Source organism: Mastigoproctus giganteus, chromosome 6 (assembly GCF_048544385.1).
Source record: "Mastigoproctus giganteus isolate SK-2022 chromosome 6, ASM4854438v1, whole genome shotgun sequence".
Classification (NCBI taxonomy): Eukaryota; Metazoa; Arthropoda; class Arachnida; order Uropygi; family Thelyphonidae; genus Mastigoproctus; species Mastigoproctus giganteus.
Genome location: NC_143580.1, coordinates 168,047,083 through 168,068,632, shown reverse-complemented (window position 1 = coordinate 168,068,632; position 21,550 = coordinate 168,047,083). Strand labels below are relative to the sequence as shown.

The window sequence follows — 21,550 nt, the reverse complement described above, 5'->3', positions numbered from 1 at the left end:
CTACGACATTCCTCTTCCTGAATAACTCCTCATGTGTGAATGTAGATGCAGAATACTCGTTTAGATTGTTAGCCACCTGTGCAGGATCCTCAACTGTTGAACCATCAACATCCAGTGGACCAGTCTGATTCATCCCTTTCCTTCTTGAGTTTAAATAGGTAAAGAACTCTCTTCTGTTTTTCTTTGCATCCTTTGCCAAGGATTTCTCATAATCTGCCTTTGCCTGCCTAATCTCCTTTGTGACTTGGTTACAGACCAACTGATATCTATCATAGGCTTCCATGTCACCCATTAATTTGTATGTATCCCATGCATTTTTCTTCTCTGCCATATGTCTCATTAGTTCATCTGACAACCATTTAGGCCTGAACCTTGAACAATATTTCTTGGTTGGTATATAAAGCCTGGTAGCTTCCAAGATTAGTTCCTTGAATTCTTCCCATTTTGAATTTGCTGTTGGTAACGTCATCAGTTGGTCCCACTGTATAGAATTTAAATACTGTCTCAGACCATCGTAGTTGCCTTTACGAAAGCAAAAACCCTTCCCTTTACCTCTGATGGTAGTTACCTCCTTGAGTAAATCCCACTTCAGAACACTGTGATCACTGCCACCTAGTGGTTCCTTTATCTGCAGATTCTTAATGCATGAAGAATCACTACTGATAATCAGATCAAGAGTATTACTCCCTCTAGTTGCCTCCCGAACATGCTGGAGTAGAAAACAATCATCCAATAAATCCACAAAGGCCTTGCTAGTGTGTGTGACCAACCCACAAATTCCAGTCAATATCTGGGAAATTAAAATCCCCCATTATAAGACTCTCTGATTTACTGGCCCATTCTATTTCCCTGTACAGTATCTTATTATACTCATCAGAGTCATTAGGCCTATAGCACACTTCTACTCTCAATTTTGATTTACCTATGCTTATGTCACACCAAACTGACTCGACACTGCCCTATCCATCGATGTTGACTGGCTTCACTTCCTTGGATTTTATGTTTCTTAACTAATAGCATAACCCCTCCTCCCTTCCTATCCTGTCTGTCCTTTCTGTAGACGTTGTACTCTCCAAATTCCAGTTCTGCATTCCTTATATCTGTGTGAGACCACGTCTGATATCCCAACAATATCTGCCTTTGATGTTTTGAGCAATACCTCAAATTCATCAAATTTATTTACTAAACTCCTAGCATTGGTGTACACGCAAGTATACATGCACCTGTTTCTATTCTTAGCTACCCTAACACAACCCATGTGTTTACTTGTACCGCAATGACTTCCAGCAGTCTCTGAAATATCCTGCATCTTGTTTTTCAGGCTTCTGCTCATTCCAATAGAAGCAGTGCAAGAATTTCTTTCACCTCTGCCAGTGGCTACTGTTAATCTATTAGTCTTTGTCTCTCCCCAAGCTAGCAGTTTTCCGACCCACCTAACACTGCCTCGATAGCATCAGCAAATATTCTTGCACCCTTTCTATTTAAGTGTATCCCATCCCTGTAGAAGCAATCTCTCCTGTTAACAAGTACAGTCCAGGCGGAAAAAAATTCTACCCCTTGAGCCTTGCACAATCTTTCCAGGGCCGAATTGATCGACAAGGCTCTCATCATATACTCCCTCCTATCGTGTCTGGGCAGAATTGCAGACACTTTCAAATTCAACCCTACTTCACGGCTTTTTTTCAACAGTGACCTGTACTTGTTAAGTAATTCCACTGGTCTCCTACTCTTAATATCATTAGTATTACTTATTATTATACTTATTACATTAGTATTACTAATGTAATAAGTATAATAATAACTTTATGTCATAACTTCCAAATCCCTTTCTTCCACTACGTTTTTAATTCGATCCCACCAAGTGTGTAAGTTATTTTTGGGGTTGCTATTCCCTGAGTGTAAGTTATTGCATTTTGCTGCATTAAAACATTTTTGCCACTTGTCTGACTCTCTCCAAAGTTTATCTAAGTCATCCCAAAGAAGCTCTGCATGACACTGATCATTAACTACTCTACCAATCTTGACATCATCTGCAAATTTTTACATCAAACACGCCATACCTTCATCAGTGTCATTTCAGAAATCAAAAACAATAGTAATCCAGTACCAATTCTTGGTAAAATCCACTTCTTACATTAACCCAATCTGAAGAATAACCATTAATCACAACCTTCTTGTTTCCTGCTCTACAGCTGCCCTGTGACCCATTAGAACCTTACCCATAATTCCAACATATTCCAGCTTATAGAGTAACATCAATTGTGGAACTAATTTAAATGCTTTGCTGAAATCAAAGTGAATCAATATAAAAATTATGTACTACACCCAGCTCATGAATGAATATGTCAGAATAGCTACCCAGGTTGTTTAAACATGATTTTTCATTTACAAAATCACTTCCTTCAGTGATTTTGTTATTTCTTTCGAAATTATCCTGTAATGTAGTCTTGATCATTGCCTCCATGATTTTTCCTACCATGTCACACTAACTAGTCAGTAGTTATCTACTTCACTCTTTGAACCACCGTTATGTATCTGCAATACATTGGAACTTCTCTGATCCAAGGAAATCTCTCTGAATCCAGTGATACCTCACAATTAACCTTAGTGGTTGAATGCACTCTCTTGCTGCCTCTCTCAAAATTACTAGATATTATTATCAACCCACATTTAGACTCAAAGAAGTTTCAACATCATAATTTCATTTTCTTTCCATCTTGCACAGTTTCTCCTCACCATGAAGGGGAATTGGACATAAGATGTGTGCATCACTATTATTGTTTCTTCTCACTGCATTTAACCAACCTGTTTAGCTGTTTTGACAGGATCACTCACGATCTGGATGTAGTAAATAATTTGGAATGTTTACTTAGATTTCAGCAGACCGTCTGTAAATATTGTTGCACTTCTCAGTTGGGTTATCTAAAACTTTCACTCATCCATTTTATCGCTCTGCAACTTTTCCATGCCATCTTGTTATGCTCTTTTACACTGGCTAGTACGGCCAACCCAAATGTATAACATGGTACTTCTACAACACTGTTTTGTCTAACACGATTAATAAATTGCGACAATCCTCACACAACACGGTACTTATAAACACGGTTAGAGAATTTTGGTAAACCTCGCATAACAGGGTATTTTTGAGCTTTTGTGCGGGGAAAACCCTGCTATTATGTTGGATGTAAATTTTCAATGTTTCCACTCTTTTTGAATCCCCACTGTTGACTCACTAGTCAAAAAAAAATTATTGAGAAATCCCTGTATTTTATATTGTTGGGAAATTCTGTGCTATTGAACTTGTACTTGTTGAACGTGTGGAAAAATCTAGATTTCAAAATTTTATTACTATTGGATAGCACACCAGGCCATCCAAAAGATTTAAGTCACCCAAACATTGAAGTTATGTTCCTACCCCCACAGTTGTACCAGGTTAATACAACTTCTTTCATTCAGCCGTGAGATCAAGGCATTATATGCACCTTTAAAACTCATTCCATCAGAAAATTGTTACAGTGGATTTTGGAAAAAAATTGATTCCGGATCTATTGAAGTAATGGAGGTGTGGAAACATTTCTCAATTGTAGACTGTATCAGAATCATAGCTTTATCACTGAAACAAGTAAAACTGTCAACGTTAAATGTGTGTGGAAAAATGTATGGCCAGAGTCAGTTCATTCAGTAAATATGGTCGAACCGGCAGAAGAAGAAATCGGTGCAATAGTAGAACTTGCTACATCAATAGCCCTCCTATTGAAGGTTTTGATGATATGACTGCTGAAGCCCTCGTGGGGTGCACAGTTGATAGAATCGCCCTCCTCCCCACACCGGCTGGAAAATAGCTGAGTTTGAATCCCATCGATGAAGGGAGGAAAAAAACATGCTACCCTCGCCCGAACTCGACTAACTCAGCCACGTTGTGACTGAGTTAGTCGGGCTCGGGCGAGGGTAGCATGGTTTATTCTCCCGGAAACTCAAGGTTTTCGTCCAGCAAAACAGAAAATCAACCTCGGGACACGCAATTTATAGACATTATACACAGCATGGCCTTAGTCACCAATGCTCCTAAAAAAATTAAAAAAGGTTTGATTACTGAAGACATTCAAGAATTACTGGTAGAAAACGAGGCTGGCAAAGCAGATTTGGTGGAAATGGCATCAGAGGTAAAACCAAATCAATTCATAGGATGATAGAGTAGATAATAGAGTAGATAAAGATCAAATTTTACAAATTTTAGCGTAAAATTTGATTTGGATGTAAACTTCCAAATCAAATTTTACGCTAAAAAGCATATGGGAAGGCATAAAGTTAGCCGAGCAATTAGAATCTTATTTTTTGAATGCAGATTTTTGAATGAAAAGAGCCCAAAATGTTCAAAAGGGGGCTTCAAAAATGCTTAGTTCCATATGACGAAATTCACAAAGATTTATCAAGCAAAAGCAAACAAACCCAGATTACTAATTTTTTTAAGAGAGCAGAAGATACACGAAATCTAGAATAGTGTATTTTTGTTAGCTTTTGGAATGTAACCTTTTTTGTACTTTTTCTTAGTCCAGTAACATGGTTTTGCACAACACGACATTTTACAGGAATTTAATAACCGTGTTATACTAGGGTTACCTAGATAGTATGAATCAGAGCTGTAATACTCAATATGTTCTACGTTGATAATAATATTAGTAAAATAATAAGAGGAGTTTACCTCAATATAGTACGTAGAACACTTCCGTATGATACCCTCCAGAAATTAAAAAATCGACAACTTACCGGTACATTAAAGTAAAATATAAATAATTAAATAATCAATTTAACACAATTCAAAATCAATTTAAAACAATTAAAAATCAAATTAACGCAATTAAAAGAATCTAACGAAAATATTCAAAACGATTTTCCTTCCTGAAGCTGACAACGCTTTTCGACCGTATGTCGTGATCACAGGAATGAAAATTTCCTTCCTGAAGCGTTGTCAGCTTCGGGAAGGAAAATCGTTTTGAATATTTTCATTAGATTCTTTTAATTGCATTAATTTTATTTTTAATTGTTTTAAATTGATTTCGAATTGTGTTAAATTGATTATTTAATAATTTATATTTTACTTTAATGTACCAGTAAGTTGTCGATTTTTTCGTTTTTTCCGTTTTAATTTCTGGAGGGTATTATACGGAAATGTTCTACGTACTATAATGAGGTAAACTCCTCTTATTATTTTTCTAGGGTTACCTGTACATTATTCATCCACTTCAGAATTCTCCTTGTGTGATTATAGCTTTAAAGGTATACCATAATTCTAATGTATTTGCACTCTGTAACCTACCCACCCAGTTAATATAGGTCATGTAGCTCCTTAAGCTGTCATAATTGTCTTTCTTGAAATTAAAACCCAATCTATTGCCTTTAACAACTGCTACGTCCCTCTTCATCATCAAACAAAACTCTGTGATCAATTCCTGCTAATGGCTCCTGTATTGTCAGGCCTATGATGTCATATGGTTCAAGGGTGATGACCAAGTCTAGAATATTCTCACCCATAGTACTTCCCCTAATGTGCAATCACAAATAACAATAATCTATTGTTTAAAAATTTTGTTCCCCATGGTGAGGTTCCCTCTCACTTGTTTTAGTTAACTTGGTGATTTGAGTGATTTCATTATAGATTTAAAGTTACCTTCCAGGTAGCTTGAAATCACCCATAATATGCCATTCAATGCTTGCTCACCCATTCCATTTGCATGTAGGGAAGCTCTTATCATACATAATCTATTTACAAATTTTGATCTGTAGATTAATCCCACTCTTGTTATACCTTCCTTTCCAACTAATTCACACCACATGGATTCTATACTAGCATTAATAACTTCTGAATCTGGGGAAACCTGTCATGTTTAGGCTGCTTTTGATAAAAAGCCTAAACATGACCCCACTGCCTTTCTATCTTCCCTATCTTTTCTAAATACATTTGTACATACCATAGTGAAACTCATAATCTCCTATTTCTGGGTGGCACCACACTTCCCCATTTGCCCTATTATGTCAGCGTCAGTTGTCCTAACAAGGAGTTTGAATTTGTTCATTTTATTGAGGACACTCCTGACATTACTGATATAGTTAAGACTAAGCTTTGTATAGTTTGTTATTCTACTACACCCCTTGAAGTTATTTAAGCTTATTACTAGCATTAGTTTCCCATCCTTTTGAAGAATTGGCTATTGTGGCAACAAACAAAAGCTTGAGATTTGTGTAAAAATTACTTTGACCCATATCATCAGATAAATGTATATTTATATTCCTCTTATTTCCCCTAACTAGCAGTTTTCCTGAATTTAAGGTATCCTTAGTGATACTGAGAAAAATCCTTGCACTACCTTGGTTCAAATGTTATCCCCCTTTACAAAATAGATTCCTTCTTCCTGCAAGTGTGGATTGTGCGGATAAAAATCCTCCTCCCACAAACCATTGTAGAATCCCTCAAGTCTTGAGTTAATTCACAAGGCTTTCAGCATATAGTCTTTGCTGTTTTGTTTGGGTGGAACTGCAGACACATACATTCTGATCTAAGTCAAGAAATTTCTTCTGCATGCTTCTATATTTATCCAATAAATTATTAGTCTAGTGTGTCAGATATCATTAGTCCCCACATTAACACCCAGGGTCCTGAGCTGAATATCATCATTCTTCTTTCCCTCTCTCCCTCTCTCTCTCTCTCTCTCTCTCTCTCTCTCTCTCACTCTCACTCTCTCTCTCTCTCACTCTCTCTCAGGGTAACTCGGGAATTTTTTTTTTGGCTGGTGCAGCATAAGCCTCAGGCTTCCATGCACCATATAGCTAATAATAATAATAATAATACTCTCTTTAGCCACTTCAAAATCTGACAATCTGTTAGTAGCATCATCAATTGTTGCATTTGACAGAGACACCTTGGTTCTAGTCCACTTATCCTTATTCCTTATTACAAAACAATGTTATCTGCTTCCTTGAAGGAATCTCCTAATAACCCTAAATCCTTTTGAACTGGAGCAGTAAGTACTTAATTATTCTGCTCTGGAGCCCGAATCAGGGATGTATCACCTTTCAGAGATGCAGGTTACTAGAATCTTGAATCACTGACAAGCTCCCAATTATAACTGTCTCTAGGGTAAGCATCCATGTTTTCAGTGACTCAAATTCTTCTAGTAATGTACCAAGTTTTAAGTATTGTTTGTTAAAGCAGCAGAAGTTGAATAGTGTGGAAGAAATGACATTATTTACTTTGATGTTTTAAGATATTTTTGTGTGATGAAATAATAGCAGTTTCTTCCAGAAGCATTAAATAGTGTAACATCAAAATCTGCTGTTAGGAGTAAATAATAGGCCTAATTAGCCAAGTGTATTGCTTGCTGAATTACATACTATTAAGAAATTATAGCCATAAAAAATAAATGAAAGTATGTTAGTACTTACCATTGTAATTAAAGATTAGGTAATCCATCATCTTTTAAGTTGTATGGTAAAATTTTATACTCTTTGTAGAAGGAAACAAAATATGTTTTCTTATCATTACTGCTTTCATATATAACTTATTATAACTGGTACTAAGACAGTGGCTGAAGAGAAACATTTAACAGTAATAGTATCACAGCATACATTACAGGTGATGTAGAGAATATTATTGGAACAGCTGTAAGAGTTGTGATGAAGGAAAAATAATATGTATTTTGAAATAATGAAGCTGAATAATGATAACTTTGTACGATTTTGTGCTGCTGTTTAGAAGTTATTTCTGTTAATGCTCTTATTGATGATGCCAGTTGTTTTCATACAGTTTAGATCATTTGAGTGAATGATCTAAATCATTCACTCAAATAAAATGATCTAAATCATTCACTCAAAAGTAAATAAAATCTCAGCACACTGAGATTTTATTTACATTTGAATAAAGAAATATTGCACATGCACGCATGCACACACACCATTATAAACCTAACATCATTTTAGAGAAAATTATGTACCAGGTAACTAATGAGTTGCTGCTGCTCTACTCTGAGACTGATAGTGTCACTACTGTTTAGCATTAGTAGAGGCATATGATGCAAGAAAGCAAGCTTATGCAGCATCAGCCAAAAAAAAAAAAAAAAAAACTTCCATTTCACCCCTCTGTTCGTTCCAAATACCTGTCTAGCTCAGCCTTAAATTTATTTAGGCTATCAATTTCCACAACAAAGGATGGAAGTCTGTTCCACCAACCAACTACCTGCATCCAAGGAAGCTCTAATAATTATGGTTAAGGGTTGCCTACTTCCTTTGCTGCCTCCTTTAATATAACTGGATAGATCCTATCCACCCCGGGTGCCTTTTTTATGTTTATCTTCAACAATTTCTCCTCCACTTTCCTCTCAGTTATTACAAAATCATCTAGCTCACTGCCAGAGTTTAACTCACCTCTGGCATTCCCCTCCCTGAATAACTTCTCATGTGTGAATGTAGATGCAAAATACTCATTTAGTTTGTTAGCAGGATCATCAACAGTTGAACCATCAATTTCAAGTAGACCAATCTGATTCATCCCCTTCCTCCTAGAGTTTACATAGGTAAAGAACTCTGTTGTTTTTCTTTCCCTGCCTAATCTTCTTTGTGACTTGGTTACAGACCAGCTTATATTTATCATAGGCTTCTGTGTCACCTGTTAATTTATGTGTATACCATGCATTTTTCTTCTCTGCCGCATGTCTCATTAGTTCATCTGACATCCGTTTAGGCCTAAGCCTTGAACAATATTTCTTAGTTGGTATGAAAAGCCTAGTAACTTCCAAGATTAATTCTTTGAATGCTTACCATTTAGAAATTGATGCTGGTAACATCATCGGTTATTCCCACCTTATAGAATTTAAATACTGTCTCAGATCACCATAGTCACCTTAACGAAAGCAAAAACCCTTCCCTTTACCCCTGATGGTAGTAATCTTGAGTAAATCCCACTTCAGCACACTGTGATCACTGCCACCTAGTGGTTCCTTTTTCTGTAGATTTTTAATGCAACAAGAATTACTACTGATAATAAGATCAAGAGTATTACTCCCTCTAGTTGCGTCCCGAACATGGGAGGCAATTAGAGGGAGAGAAAACAATCATCCAATAAATCCAAAAAGGCCTTGCTAGTGTGTGAGTGACCAACCCATAAATTCCAGTCAATATCTGGGAAATTAAAATCCCCTATTATAAGACATTCTGATTTACTGGCCCACTCTATTTCTCTGTACAGTCATTGTTTATTATATTCATCAGAGTCATTACATCTATAACACACTCTTACTCTCATTTTTGCTTTCTCAGTGCTTATGTCACGCCAAACGGACTCGACACTGCACTATCTAGCCATGTCAACTGGGTGTACTTTCTTGAATTTTATGTGTTTCTTAACTAACAGTAATACTCCCCCCCCCCTTCCTATCCTTCCTGTATACATTTTACTCCTCAAATTCCAGTTCTGCACACTATCCACCCACCATTCTAATAGCCATTTCAATGGCGTTGCCATCTGTAAAAGGATGAATGGGTGCCTCATCAGTTCAATACTTGATTAACTTGGAGGATTGTGATGTTAATGGAGGCTCACATCTGGTGAGTATGGGCTTGGCACACCCAGGGTCCTGAGCTGGATATCACCATTCTTATCTTTCTTGGTGATTCCCTTCTACTTCTCTCTCTCTCTCTCTCTCTCTCTCTCTCTGGGTAAAGTCAGAAATTTTTTTTTTTGCCTGGTTCAGCATAAGCCTCAGGCTTCCGCTGATATGCATTTGGTGTTATGACCAACACCTCAAATTTATTTACCAAACTCCTAGCATTGGTGTACATGCACCTGTTCCTATTCTTAGCTTAACAAAGGCCATGTATTTACTTGTTCCGCAATGACTCCCAGCAGTCTATAGAATGCCCTGCACCTTGTTTTCCAGGCTGCTGCTCATTCCATTGTTTTAAAGATGGTTTCTCATTACACTGGACAACAAAAAAAAATTATTTACAGATATCTGGAGCAAAGTTGAAGAATTGAAATGGAAATTCATTCACTGATTCCAAAAAATACAAATATTATGTCTCTATCATGTCTCCATGAAAATATTTATTGAAAGTTTAGTAACTTAATGAATGGCCAATTTCAAATATCATCCAACAATACATATGCTATCTTAAAAATGAGTTCATTTTTAAAATACTTTAATCAAATATATAATGTACTACATAGATTGTTTCCTTAGAAATGTTTGCCACTGAGAGTTTTTCTTACATAATATTTTTTTTTGCTTTCCCTCTTAAGTTACTATCAGTAGTCGCATCGTGAAGCATTCCAGAGACCTTGGTACCACTCTTCCATTGGTGCCTCCATAGCCAGGTGGGCAGGAGCAGCAGTGCGTAGCACATGCTTCTTGATTAGACCGGGGTTCGAGACCGTGACTACCAAATACAGAGGATGCGAAAAGGTCAGGGAATGACCACCACATATACCCCGAGCAATATGGCCTTAGTTGCTAATGTTCCTAAAAACCAAAAATAACAAAAAAATATATATCTTTTCCATCATGGATATATCCTGATGAAAGCATTCCCCTTTCCCCTTGCTCATTGCTAACATCTAAGTTTTGAGGTGGAAAAACTGAGATGGGAAAGAAGAAAATGAATTTTCAAAGATATTCATCAGCCCATATCTTCATAACATTATAGTAAAGTTGACACCAGAAATTCATAATTATCTTCTTTCCATTTTCCAAGAAATCCATGCACACCATTTTTCTTTTAAATGATCTCCAAGCTGCCAGTTCAGTACTCTAGCTTTCTTTCAAATATATCATTGTAGAGGAGGAGTTTTTTTTTTTTTTTTTTTTTTCATTTTTGCATCTTTTAAATTGGGAAATACTTCCCTTAGTTACAAAATCATAGCAGAACTTGCAAAGGTGGAAGAAGAACCTTTTTTTTTTTTCTTTTGCTTCAACTAGTGGAATATTTTATATTGCTTCTCTTTATGGAATGTAATTGCTTCTCTTTATACAATACAATGTTTTTTTGTTACATGACTATTCCACAAACATAAAAAACAATAGTACTCTGTGCACCTCCTTGTAAATCAGTAAGTAATTTAAATTACCTTAAGTTCACCACAGACATGCATTTGCAATCTTGGACATACTTTCGTACATTTCTTTCAAGCCAACAGCATGAAGTAAAGGAACTGATGGAATTGCATGTCTATCGTACAGCAAAACTGCTTTTTAAACTTAATTTTGAGATCATCAGTAAATATACACCATTCTTAGGCTTGTGCTCAATGCCTTTCATTCAGAAGACCACCCATATCTTTACAGAAACACATACTGTTTTGCATAATGACATATTTTGAAAACACTTTGATGTTTTTGATATACTATAATTTTAGTTCCTGCTTCAAGTGACTTCTACTGCTATAACCTAAAAACCAAGGAATTCTGCTTGCTCACGAACTAAGTCATTCAGTTTTTCTTTCTTGATTTAGTGCAACACAATATAATTTTCTGGTTGGTAGTCCAAATTTATTGAAGTGGATAATACAAGAATCCTTGCTATATTCCTCTCTATTTCCTTCATCCCATGATTTTGGGGATCTGGTATCAGCAGGTATTCATTATGTAGCAGACCTTAGTGCAGGTGATATTTTAGAATATTTGATGCTAAGCTTGCTTTTTCTGGACATCCCTGATAGTTTTGTCATGCTGAAATAGTAGTCATCAATGTGGTTGCACAGTTTTCGCCACACCATAGGAACTGCTAAGCATACCTTTAATTTTCCCACTTAGCCAGATCTGCAGATTTGTGGTGCAAAGTTTTACAGTACCTATATGAAACCCAAGTTTTATCCTGATCATCAATCTTGCCACTAAAGTACAAAGAATATGCATGTTTAGTAATACTTTAGATTTTCTTCTTCTGAGTTTTTGTTGTAAACCATCCACCCAAGTATCTGAAATTGTCAATGTGATTTAGATTCCTTCCTTTGCTTCTGCTTGCACGTTTTAACAATACAATTCCAAGAAACACAGAAGAAACAAAGTATGTAGTAGACATGCAGATAAACTGTACACGGACTCACAAACTACAACTGTCTTTCTGTTACTGAAAGAGAAAGGTGGGAGGCATGCAGACAAGATTGGACATAGTAGCTTTCCTTCCCCAGCTGTACTGTGTGTATCTGTGAGTAGGGGAGCGTTATCCAATAGGCAAAAAAGACATCTTCCTAGGGGCCCCAAAATCACTGTTTGAAAAACTCATTGCTGTTTTTTACTAATATTTTTAAGTGATTTTTATCGGAAACTGACTTTCTACCTGAAGGTCAATGAACTTGAAGATTAATTTGAAAATTACGTTTTCTTCCTAAAATAGTTGAGTTAAATGAAAAAGTAAAGACTTCCTTGTATGGAACCAGCACCCCTGACAGTCTTATGCATAAGGGTGTTCCCATATAGAATGCGGGTGACCACTTCTGGAACTAGCAGCAAAATGCAGCTAAAGCTTCTCACAGACTGTGATAATAATTGAAAGTGGAAGAGAAAAATATTTTTGCGAACGAATTTAAAAATCTTCAAAATAAAGATTTGAATTTAAAACATGATGTAAATCTTTTAAAATCATTGTCATTATATGCAGTGGCAGACAAAAAACTGCATCACCTTTAAAAAGTAACATTTCTAGTGAAACGTATAAGATATTTTTTGATTACAGTCATTTTGTTTGTCGCAAAGCAAAGGTATTGCATCAGACAGTAATCGCAAGGTATTGCAGCAGCCATTTCTATAAATACGGCATTGGAAGGGTATACATGCTCATTATTATCCTGTTTTGCAGAGCTGTAAGCATGGCTCCATATGTTCAGTTGACACTAGGGGAAAAAAGTTTAGCTGTTTCGCTATCCCAGGAAGGGCTTTCTATGTATGCTATCACTGATAAAATAGGCTGCCACCAGTTAGCAATATCCCGGGTGTTGAAATTAAAGCGTGAAACCATTGATGTGAAGTGAAGACCTGGATCAGGCCGTAAGAGAGTGGCTACGCCTTCCCAAGATCAATATTTGTAACTTTGTAATCGCCATGCTAGTGCTCCTGATCTAAAACTGGACTTTGAGATGGGTTGAAACAAGTGCACGAACTATCCAAAGATGGCTTTCGGAATGTGATCTGCATGCCTATCAGCCCAAGAAGAAGCCTTTGTTTTGGGCTAAAACACATCTTTCATGGACAAAAGAGCAATGGGACACTGTCATCTTTTCTGATAAATCGAAATTGAACCTGCAAAAAAAAAAAAAAAAAAAAAGATTACATCTACCCATATATTTATTTTGTCTGTAAATTGCATGTGTTCTCTGGTCGATCTGCCTGTTTACTGGACAAAAAAAATCCCACTAAAATTAAAATTAAAATTTTAAAAAAATCCCAGTTTCTGGGGGAAAAAACCGTGCTATCTATGCCTGAGACCGACTAACTCAGCCACGGAGTGAAAAAAGTCCACTAAAGTTCCTCGCGTCATCCACGGCATTCAAACCCGGGGCTTTTCCACCCAGTGTGGGGGTGGACGGTGACGATATCACTGTGCTTCCCTCGCAGACAAAATTCAACCTGCATGGCTCGGATGGGAAACAATATGTAAGAAGACGAAAATCAGAGGTATACCATCCTGAGTGCATACACAGACTGTAAAGTTCCCTGCCAGTCAGATGGTCTGGAGATGCATAACAAGCAAAGGGGTGGGACAAATTAAGTTTATTAACGGAATGGTGAATACAGAAATCTACACTGCTATCTTGGAGGAGTGCCTGACATCCGTTATTAAGGATCACCACACAGACATCCAAAACTGCATTTTTCAACAGGACTCAGCACCTTGCCACACGGTAAAATTGGTAAGTTTTTTGCTATTTAGATTTAACGATGAGTTTGTCTTCTTGTCTCACAAGGCTTAAAACATATTTACACCAATATTTTCCCTTGTTTTTCTCCCTTAAGGTGCAATCATACCTTAGAAATGCTGGCATTACAGTGTTGGACTGACCCAGCAACAGTGCAGATTTGAACCGTATTGAAAATTGCTGGTACATAATGTCATCCAAAATTGGTCAGAAGAAGCCAACAAGTAAGATTCAGCTGCAGGAGAGCATTGTAAGGGTGTGGTACCACAAAATTGGACAACTGTATATCCAGAAGTTGATTAACTCTATGCCAGATCGTTGCAAGGCTAATTGCAGCTCGAGGAGGAACAACAAAATATTGAGGACTTATTTTGCTGATTTACAGTATATAATACTATTTCGTTAACTTGTAATGATTGCCATTTGCATGATTTCTCATATTTCCATTAATTATGCATTTTACCCTTTGGGAAGATATTCATGGCAATTAGTTATATCAGGTGGAGTCTTTTTATTGTATTTCGTTCACAGAGATATATATCCCATCTAACAAATGCATTTCGAACATTTCTGAAACCCGCAATGCAGCGTAAAACACATTATTTGCAAAATTCACAAGTGGTGCAGTTTTTTTGTCCGCCACTGTAATTTAATAAATACTTATTCAGATGACATTGATGTAATGTTTTTAAAGAATTAATGCATGTTATACATTTTGCAAAATATGAAAATTTATATTCACCTTTAATGTACGAAGCAATTCAAGGAGGACTATTATCAACTTTTCCTAATGTGAACATAATTTTAAAAATATTTTTGTCAATTCCTGTTTCGAACGCATCAGCAGATTATTCATTCTCTGTGTTTAAAAGAGTTAAGAATTATATTAGAAATTCACTTGGACAAGAAAGATTAAGTAACTTGGCAATAATTTGTATTGAGAATGATATCACAAACAGGATTGATTATAATGAACTGATATACAATTTCTTATCCCAAAAAGCACGAAAAGTCCATATAAAGTAGTATAAAAATACTTATTAGTTTAAGTGTAAGTATTATTTCTGGATTAGATATTTTTTGTTGTCACAATAAAATTAAATTGAAAATGTTCTTTATATGGGGCCCCCAAATTCAATTTTGCCATGGGCCCTCATGAGGGTATAGCGCACTCCTGTCTGTAAGCACATGCAACCATTATTTGTAGGTAACAAACAGATTAGTGTCATACTCTTTCCCTTAATTTCAGTAAGATATTTGTATTATGGGTAAAATTAGCTTAAATGCTAACTCAGTTAAATCACTGTCACATCCTGGTGTGTTCGGATTTAATGTGTTTTGCATATGAAAGCCTGATGGTAAAATCAGGTGTAGTAGTAGGTGGTAGTAGTAACAAAGCAAACATATGAGCTTATGTAGCATCAGCCAAAAAAAAAAAAAAACAATTTCACACATTCAGTTCCTCCAAAAATCAACTACCCACTGGCTAAAGGCAAATTTCCGCACACCTATTCTACAACTGTCTTTCCTCAATTTGAATTTATGCCCCCTCAGTTTTGTAATCTGGAAAGTGGAAGAATCCCATCAGAATTCAGCAGGCTCAACCCATTCAAAGCCTTATACACCTCAGTCAGATCACCTTGCAGATGCCTAGTCTCCAGCCACTGCAATTTGCAGAACTTAAGCCTTACTTGACAAAAGGACTCCTTCATTCCACTCACCAATCTTGTTGCCCTTCTCTGTACATGCTCAAGCAGCTCTACATCTTTCCTAAAATGAGGCCTCCAGACCTGTACACAGTACTCAAGTGTGGCCTGACCATTGCCTTATACAAAGGGATATCACCTCTTTTTCCCTACTAACAAAATTCCTGTGTATCAAAGACAATACCCTTTGACCTGTTCTGGCAGCCTGTCGGCATTGCTCACAAAACTTCATATCTGACTGCACAATTACTCTCATGTCTTTTTCATTTTCTACCACCCTAAGTGTAGTACTACACAGTTGGTACGTTCCTCTGGAGTTACTTCTACCCATATGCAGTAGTTTGCATTTGTCAAGGTTAAACTTCAGTTGCCACTTCTCAGCCCATCTGCCCAACTTTTCTAGATCCTGTTGCAGTAGCACACTGCCGTTACTGTCATTAACAACCCTGTCAACCTTTGTATCATCTGCAAACTTCGACATTAAGTCTGATGTACCTTCCTCAATATCATTGATAAACGCAGAAAACAACAATGAACCCAACATTGAACCCTGGGGGACTGACTAATAACACAAAGAGCAGCATCCATTGATTACCACTCTCTGTCTTCTCCCACTCAAACACCCTTTTATCCATTGTAGCAACTTGCCCTTAATTCTGGCGCCTCCATAGCCAGGTGGGAAGGAGCAGCAGTGCATAGCACACGCTTCTTGATTAGACCGGGGTTCGAGTCCGTCACCACCAAATACGGAGGATTCAGAAAGGTCAGGGAATGACCACCGCATATTCCTGGAGCAATATGCGGTGGTCATTCCCTGATTAGGTATTCCATACTGTTCCTATTTGTTCAGCAGTCTTCTATGCGCAACAATATCAAAAGCTTTCCCGAAATCCAAGTATATGATATCAAAATTACCTTTTGCATCCAGTTCCTTTGTAACCACATCATAGTATCCAATCATATTTGTCAGACAAGGCTTTCCCTTAACAAACCCATGCTGTGTCCGAGCTATAACTGAAGTCTTGTCCAGATGATCCTGCAGTGCTTCTTTAACCAGTGCCTCCATTAATTTTCCTGGAACAGAATTAAAGTGACAGGTTTATAATTACCCATGTCACCTTTTGATCTCCTTTGTGAACTGGGGATGCATTTGCATATCTCCAGTCTGTGATGACTTCTCCTGAGTCCAAGGATGCTCTCATAATTATGGCTAAGGGTTTGCTTACTTCCTTTGCTGCCTCCTTTAATATAACTGGATAGATCCCATCCACCCCAGGTGCCTTTCTTCTGTTTAACTTCAACAATTTCTCCTCCACTTTGCTCTCAGTTATTACAAAATCATTAAGCTCTCTGTTAGAGTTTAATAAGCTTCTGTTCCTCAGTTCCCTAAAGAATTCCTCATGTGTGAATGTAGATGCAAAATACTCATTCAGTTTGTCAGCTATCTGAGCAGGATCATCAGCAGTTGAACCATGGATATGAAGTGGGCCATCGATAACAGTACAGTTGGGAATATTATTGAGCAGAAATTCTTTTATTCTATCCAATGATATGTGGGGCAAAAAATTTTCGAATGTTTTTTAAAACTTTTTCGTGCAGAAACATAGTGTTTGAACCTACTGACACCTTGTCTGCCATTCGGGTGCATTGTGAAATTTAGGTATGCACTAATATAAGGGTTTTTTTTTTGGTTTTTCCCTCCTTTTTATGTGCAGTGATAATGCACACTTTCGGTTCCTAAAGATCATAATGTCAATTGCACAGTATCAAGACTTTTGTGGATGGATTTATTGGATGACTGTTTTCTACAGCACCATGTTCAAGAGGCAGCCAGAGGGAGTAATGCTTTTGATCTGATTATCAGCAGTGATTCTTCGTGTGTTAAGAATCTGTAGATAGAGGAGTCACTAGGTGGCAGTGATCACAGTGTACTGATGTGGGATTTACTTAAAGATGTAACAATCGGGGGTAAGGGAAAGGGTTTTTTCTTTCATAAAGGTAATTTCAGTGGGATCAAACCACCCACCCATACAGTGGCATTAACTGATAATGCTACCGGTAAACAGTGGATTCTAAATTGGAAGCCTTCAGGGACTTAATCTTGGAAGGTACAATGCTGTTCAAGGTTTAGGCCTAAATGGATGTCAGATGAATTAATGAGACTCATGGCAAAGAAGAGTGATGCATATAAATTATCAGACAACACAGAAGCATATGGGAGATATAAACCAGTATGTGATCAAAGGAGGTTAAGTAAGCGAAGGCAGATTGGGAGAAATCTTTGGCAAAGGATGCAAAGAAAAACAGCAAAAAGTTCTTTACTTATGTAAACTCTAGAAAGAATGGGAGTATCAGATTGGTCCACTTCATATAGATGCTTTGACTAATGATGATCATGCTCAGGTAGCTAATAAACTGAATGAGTATTTTGCATCTACATTCACACATAATGATTTTTTGAAGGAGAGGAATATCAGAAGGTTATCAAACTCTAACATGGAGCTAAGTGATTTTGTAATAACTGAGAACAAAGTCAAGGAGAATTTGTTGAAGTTAAACATAAGCATCTGGGGTGGATGAGATCTATTCAGTTATTTTAAAGGAGGCAGCAAAGGAAGTAAGCAAACCCTTAGCCATAATTGATGAAAGCTTCCTTGGACTCGGGGGAAGGTCCCCACAGACTGGAGATGTGCAAATGTGTCCCCAAAGACTGCAGTTATAGTTCAGACACAGCATTGGTTTGTTAAGGGGGCATCTTGTCTGACAAATTTGATTGGATACTATGATGTGGTCACAAAAGAACTGGATGCAAAGAATAATTTTGATATCATATGCTTGTATTTTTGGAAAGCTTTTGATACTGTAGCACATGGAAGACCTTAGCCTTAATTATGAAAGCTTCCTTGGACTCGGGGGAAGTTCCCCACGGATGGGAGATGTGCAAATGTGTCCCCAAAGACTGCAGTTATAGTTCAGACACAGCATTAGTTTGTTAAGGGTCTTGTCTGACAAATTTGATTGGATACTATGATGTGGGCACAAAAGAACGGGATGCAAAGAATAATTTTGATATCATATGCTTGTATTTTAGGAAAGCTTTTGATACTGTAGCACATGGAAGACTATTGTACACAAATTGGAGCAGTATGGCATTAACGACAAGTTGCTACAATGGATAAAAGGATGGTTGAGTGGGTGAAGACAGAGAGTGGTTATCAATGGACACTGCTCTTCATGGACTAATGTTATTAGTGGAGTCCCCCAAGTTTTGGTGTTGGGCTCATTGTTGTTTTCGGTATTTATCAATGATTTTGATGAAGGTGTATCAAGATTAATGTCTAAGTTTGCAGACGATACGAAGGTTTGCAGGGTTGTTAATGACAGTAGTGATAATACGCTACTGCAACATGATCTGGAAAAGTTGAGCAGATAGGCTGAGAGGTGGCAACTGAAGTTTTACATTGAAAAATGTGAAAAGTACTGCATATGGGTAGCAGTAACCCCAGAGTAATGTTACCAACTGGGTGGTACTACACCCAGAATAGTGGAGAATGAAAAGGACCTGGGGCTAATTGTCCAGTCGGATATGAAGTTTTCTGGGCAGTCCAAATGCTGCAAGAGTAGCTCATGGTGCCTTGTCAATGATATACAGGAATTTTGCTAGCAGGAATAAGCAGGTGATTGTCACCTTGTATAAGGCAATGGTTAAGCCACACCTTGAGTACAGTATACAGTTGTGGAGGCCTCATTTTAGAAAAGATGCAGAGAAGGGCAACGCGATTGGTGAGTGGAACAACGGGTTGGTGTTACCAAAAAAGACTTAACTTCTGCAAATTGTAGCGTCTGGAGACTAGGCACCTGCGAGGTGATCTACCGTATTTTCCCATGTATAAGACGCACCTTAATTTTGGGCCCCGAAATTTGAAAAAAAAATGTATTACATAAAGTTGTTGAACTCAAGTTTTATTCATCATAAAATTCATACAATTCATCACTGTCAAAACTCCCATCCATTAGCTTGTCCTCATCTGTGGCTGATGACGAATCACTGTCTTCATATATTGCCTCGTCCTCAGTTCCATCTATGGCATTTGAAATGCCACACTTCTTAAATGACTTGACAACAATCTCAATCTTGATATTATCCCAGGATCTTTTCACCCAGGTGCAAACTTCTCCTATAGTTGGTTTCTTTACTCTTCCTGCTGGTGTCAAATTGTCCCCAGAAGACTTCATCCATTGGTTTCATTCGTCTCTCATGGCAGCTTTGAAGGGTTTGTTAATGCTGACATCAAGTGGTTGGAGCTGGGATGTCAAGCCTCCAGGTATGACGGCAAGTTTTATTTTTTGCTCTGCAGCAATCTTCTTTGTATTTTTTTGTTATGTGTGCCCTGAACTGATCAAGCACCAATAGGGCAGGTTTGCGTAAGAGCCCACCTAGTCTCCTGCTCCAAACTTTCTCAAACCAGATCTTCATCCCTCCTGATCCATCCAACCCGTATCATAAACATGGACAATCACTCCTCGAGGAATGTCTTCTTTTGGCATTGTTTTGCATTTGAAAATCAGCATAGAAGGCAGCTTGGTTCCGTCAGCACAACAAGCTAGAACAACTGTACAATGCTCTTTTCATGTCCACTTGTCTTCACAGTTACAGTTTTCACCCCCTTCTTATCAACAGTTCTGTTACTTGGGACATCAAATTGAAGGGGGACTTCGTCCATATTTGCAATCTGTCCCAACTCAAACTGATGTGTCTTCCGACATTGAGTGCCAAAATGATGAAATTCAAGGACCTTCTGCTCATAGCTTTCAGGCATCTTTTGGACAAGTCTGGTGCATGTACGCATGCTTAGTCCATTCTGTTTCATGAACTTGAAGCATCAATTGTATCCTCCTTTGAAATCAGTAACTTCTTTTTCATCAGCAATTCTTTCCTCATGCTAAACCTTCTTTGTGGACACAGGAAAACACAGAACACAGGCAATTGGAATTCCAATTGCCCTTTGCTCCTCAATCCATATCTTAAATTCCCTCTCTAAATCAGGCCATTTTGCTGACTTGCCTCTAATGGCCTTCTTCTGCCATGACGTTTTCAGTAGGGTTTTTCTTCTTGTAGCCAGTCTCAGATTGTTTTCTCAGTTGGAGGAGGACCAAACTTACATTCGGCAGCACGATTTCCATTCACTTTTGCAAACGGGATCACTTTTAACTTGAATTCAGCACTGTACGAAAATCTTTTCTGAGCCATTTCTGGGCAGAATGTGGCAAAATGTAACCTAATATACCCGTAACAAGCGCGAAACAATAAGCTCAAAGACAACAAGCACGAAAAAGCAGGAAATGCAAGTAAAAAAAAAAGTCTACAACCACTGTATAAGACGCACCCAGTTTTTAGACCCCAAATTTTTCGAAAAAAAAAGATGCATCTTATACATGGGGAAATACGGTAATTCAGGTGTATAAGGCCTTGAATGGATTGAGCAAGCTCAATGCTAATGGGATCTGAGGGGGCATAAATTCAAATTGAGGAAAGACAATTGTAGAATAGATGTGCGATTCACCTTTAGCCAGTGGGTGATTTATAGCTGGAACAAACTTTTGTCTGTTGTAGTGGAGCTCAGCAACTTAAATAAGTTCAAGGCCGAACACAAACATTTGGAGTGAATGGATGGGTGAAATGGGAAGGGCTTTTTTTTTTTTTTTTTGGCTGATGCTATATAAGCTTGCTTTCTTGCATCATGTGTCTCCACTAATGCTACTTCTATATAAGTTATGTTATGTACAAGCAATTTAAATTAAATACAATTCCCACCACATTTACTTAAATACCCCATTAGAGAGGTAAAGTAATTGTTGTTTTCAAATTTCGTAGCACAGCATTTCTTCATATTCCATAATTGTTCTCAATCAGTATAATAAAATTTATACCACATTTCTG

General features: G+C 37.4%; 1 protein-coding gene across 1 annotated transcript in view; it reads left to right on the top strand.

The window, feature by feature from the left end:
• The window catches only part of LOC150084737 (RNA polymerase II-associated protein 1), a 630,471-nt gene that overhangs the window by 561,748 nt on the left and 47,173 nt on the right, over window positions 1-21,550 (top strand). The window lies entirely within an intron of this gene.